Here is a 4,745-nt window from a genome sequence, read left to right as displayed (position 1 = left end):
TTTTGGCGAGGGGATAAGCAAAGGTGCAGATAAAGGACAGAAGCTTCCAGAGCCAGATTCTCCTTTTCATCTCACTGAAGCTGTGTTTCCCAGATCAGCTCAATAAGCCAGAAGGAGTCTCTTTATTCACTCTGACAGTCCTCAGCACACTACCCTATTTAGGGAAATTAATCCCCACTACCATCAATGGCTGGGCTTTGTGGTAATCCTTGTAATTAAACCTATGTGAGATACTGCTGATTAGCCATTGCTAGAGAGAATCCCTGATCCACAAAGGTACTTCAGTGCCTAGCCCCCAGAGTTTTAGGCTCTACTGCAACACACAAAACTCCAGCTCAGCTGCCGCCTAAACACAATCAGCACCTATATTTTTGCAGAAAAAAGTTCCCTAGGTGCTTAAGATTCTGCTTCTGTGCACGTGCACTGTGGCCCCACTCCAGGCACCCAGCTGTCTATCTCCTACTTCAGCCCCCGAATGAACCACAGATCAGGTAAAGACAGGTGGACAGATGCCTATCTTGGCCACAGGCCCAATCAGGTAGGCATGCTCAGATGCTGCCTCCCAATCGGGTCCCATTCAAAATCTCACATATACTGGTTGCTGCCACCTACATCTTATAACTTTTCACCTGGAGGCTAGACCACTTGCCTGGTATGTGGGGAGACCCAGGTTCAATTCCTCCTCAGACAGAGAAGGGGGAAGAAAAAGGATTTTAACAGGGGTCTCCCTCACCACCCAGGTGGAACAGCTTGAGATACGCTGATGTGGCTCTTCATCAAATTCTCCTACTGAAGCTGTTCCACTGTATATAAATCTTCGAAGACTCATAGAGCCAAGCAGAGTGAGAATGACTCTGCAGCCTGGTTGTCAGGGCACACACCTGGGAGACCCAGTATCCAATCCCCTATATGTATCACCAAGAGGTAAAGGAGACCCCAAATAAAATCTTCTCTCTCCCCTGTTTGAGGAGGCACTTAAAACTGGGTCTCCCATGTCCCATGCAGGTGCTCTAACCATTGGTGCTATAGGAGATTCTGACGTAGGGCTCCCTCCTCTCTCTTGCTGAAGCTGTTCCGCTCTGTGTAACTAACTAAAGAGTCATTGGAGCATGGTGACTGGACCCTGGGGAAAGAGTCAATTTGCATTAACAGTTTAGCCACAGTTCTGTCTGCCTCAAAGCATTCTGGGAAGTCTCTTCTTGACTTCGAAAGAATACTGCTTTGCTGGTGCTTCCTATAAACTAAATGTTAAAACCAAAACAAAATAATCCTAATAAACTTTGATTTGGCCAGAGTTCTCCTGGTTGGGCTGTCCTCCCTGATTCAGGCCTATCACCTCTTCCACCCCTGGCATCTTTTTATTTTAGTCTTTTTCCCCTTGGTGGTCCCCTTCTCCTGCTGGTATCTCCCTGTTCCGAGAACATAGAGAGACCTCTTTCCCAGAGCTGGTCTTGGTTAGTTGGGAGAGACAGGAGCCTTGCCCTGCTCTCTGTTCAAGGCTCCTGGTCCAGGGACATAATGGGAAAGTAGACCAGGTCTCCCCTCCTCCCCACAAACACAAACTATTCCCCCAGGATCTTTCCCTGTAACTGCCCCTCCCATTTTCCTAAGCTTTTGGGGATGTCAAAACTCCCCAAACCTTAACATAGGGGCATTCTATGGAACGTGGTCTGGCTAACCTCCTAGGCCCTACAACCCTTAAGGGGACAGATTACCCATTACAACTCCCCATTTCTTTCAGACCACTTTAAGCACTGGTTCTGAGCCAATGCCCTGTCACAGGCTTGGGAGGTGGTGTCCTGCTTTCTTTTGGATGAAGCACAAAACAAAGGTCCTCTGAGCTTCATGAGCATTTAAAACACCACAGCATTGCTGTGTGGATGGACAAGTGTTAACCTCAGTATCCCAAAATTCTGGCTTAGGCAATTTGATTCTGCCTATCTAAATTCCCCGCTTAAATTTCACATAGATACATTCTTCTTCTTCAATTCTTGCCCTGAACTGTTGTACAACATTGATGTATGTTTTAAACGGCAGCCTCATTTAACTAGAAGGTATTTAACCTTCATCCCCGACCACACAAGTGAGTCATCCTAGTTACCACCCATGTAACAGCTGATATTTACTTTATTCACTTTGATATTTAATTTGTCTTGGTCTCCCTGGAGATTATTTCTTAAATAAACAGCTATTTACATAAAAATGCATATCCTACTTGATATGGATGAGCTTTACAAAAGTATTCCAAAGGATACTCAAGTGATTTTTCCAAATTAGTAGCATTAGTCTAAAAGAAATGCACTTCCCTGTTACATAGAAAACCAACTTCAGCCAATTAGGGACAGATTTTTTAAAAGGCACTGTAGGCACCGAAAGGTGTAGGCAGGCACGTGGTGGGATTTTCAAACATGCCTAAGCAGGTTAGGCCCCTAAATCCCAAGGATTTCAATGTACTTGAGGCAGCTAACTTGTTTAGACACTTTTGTGCCTATCTATAGCTTTAGGTCCCTAAATACCTCTGCCGATCAGGGCCTGATGTTGAGATTATTCCCATATCACTCAAAGCTTTCTGCACTTTTCCTTTTCTTATGCTTTCACACCTGGGCTTCGTGTGAGCCTTTTACCCACCCCCCAGTGGCGTTACTTACCTGGGCTACTTGAACCACTCTGAAAACTTTTAATAAAAACCCACTAGTGGGTATTGGAGGCCTAGCTTTGAGAGCTGTCAGGGAAAGAAGAAACAGATTTGGCCTACTTGCTCCTAGCCCCACTAGTGGGCACACTGCAAAACAGCAGCGTTAAAGGCTTCCAACCTTGGCCTCTGATACTTCAGGGGAATTCTCACAAATGTGCCTCATACTGTACCTAATTATATAATGCCTATGCAATCCTTAACTGTGTTATAATGTAGGGGGACATTTCTCCTCACTCTAGCTCAGTGGTGATCAGATAAAAGCTGTTACAACATAGGAGCTCACAATAACTAGGTCTCTTAATGTCAGCAAAGTCTTATTACAGAAGAAAAGAATCTCTGCATCTAATCAAAGGAATAACTTACCATTTACTGAATGGGAGCTCAGCCAATAGCACCAATACTTCCTCATTTCTGAAGAGCATACAATATTGATTGGATACAGCTAAGCAGCATAACTTGAAAAAATCCCAGGGCTATCCAGGGAGAATAAAAAGAGCTAGTGTGTCAGGTATTCCATGTTTTATATCTAAAGTAACCATTCTACTAAGAAATATAAAAAGTGCTAATTAGCGCCAAAACGTTAATCAGTTAAGAAGGGCAACAGCCCTGCCTTTCTATCCTCTTCCAATAATTATTATAATTTGATTTTAACAAGGGGAATTCCCCACTGTATGTGTTCTGTTGCTAATTATATGTTTCAAAATGGGATGAGAATAATATAATGGCAGATGCATGCACAATGTTTACCCTTGAGCAACTGAACAGACTCAAATAAAAGTAACAGAAATTAAGCAAATTTACAGAGAGGTTACTTTAATTGTTGGAGTAAGAATAGGTTAAAGCAAGTTACAGTTTAATACTGACAGTTGTCAGTTTTCAGACTTAAGAGCCTCTGCACTAATAGCACAAAACAAAGAAAACTAAATATTTGCAAGAATCAATTACATAAGTAACTCCGGCCCATCGCCACACAGGCACCAAAGTCTTGGGTTCAGAAGTCCTTCCCACTTTTAGTCTCCACTATGATCCACCAAACTCTGTATGTGCCTAAACTCACTCGGTGCCAAATTTCTGGGCACATACACCGGTGCCTCTGTCTAGCTGCCCAGACACTGTATCTCCCACCTAAACCCCTGAGCAATTCATGACCAGGGGGAAGGCAAGTGTGAATCCACCTAAGTTGTTTGGAGGACCCGATCCCATGGACAGCCTCTGACTGAGCAGATTTTAAATGTGACCCGATTTGGTAGACTCGGAGGAGGTGCTGCTGCCACCCACCTTATAATTTTTAGCCCAATAATTAGAGCACTCCTCTGGGCTGTGGGAGACCCAGGTACAACTCACCTGCTCTCCCGGAGGGTTGGGAGGGGAGGATTTGAATAGGGGTCTCCCACCTTTCATGAATGTTCTAATCACTGAGCTCTGGGATACTCTGATGCCGGGCTCCCTCCGTCTCTTCTGTTGAAGCTCTTCCACTGTGGATAAATAATGAGCGATTGGTGCAGGTGGACTGACCCCGGGGTCACTCACCACACATGGGTGTCAGAACCGCTGGACTAGAGTCCTTCTCACAACCTCTCTTCTCTCTCTGACCAAATGACAGTTGCACTGCGGATAAAGTCTCAAAAGTCAGAGTAAGGGAAAGAACAATTCTATACTCTACATCAGAGGTGGGCAAACTACAGCCCACGGGCCTGCCCCTCCCCCTCAGCTCCCCGTGCCACCAGCACTCTGGGTGGCGTGGCTGGCTCCTGCTGGGAAGCACAGTGATACGACTGCTAGTCCTGCTGCTCTGAGTGGCATGGTAAGGGGGTGGGGAGGTTGGATAAGGGGCAGGGGGCAGTCAGAGATGAGGAACAGGGAGGTTGGATAGGCCTGGGAGTCCCAGGGACCTGTCGGGGCAGGGCAGTCAGGGGACAGGGAGCAGGAGGGGTTAGATAGCGAGTGGGGTCCCGAGGTGGTGGTAAGGGGCAGGGGGGGTTGGGGGCCAGGTTGTTTGGGGAGGCACAGCCTTCCCTACCTAGCCCTCCATACAGTTTTGCAACCCCGA

The sequence above is a fragment of the Gopherus evgoodei genome, chromosome 23, assembly GCF_007399415.2.
Source record: "Gopherus evgoodei ecotype Sinaloan lineage chromosome 23, rGopEvg1_v1.p, whole genome shotgun sequence".
In the NCBI taxonomy this organism is placed as follows: domain Eukaryota; kingdom Metazoa; phylum Chordata; order Testudines; family Testudinidae; genus Gopherus; species Gopherus evgoodei.
The sequence above is the reverse complement of the archived record's forward strand: the minus strand, read 5'-3'. Positions refer to the sequence as shown.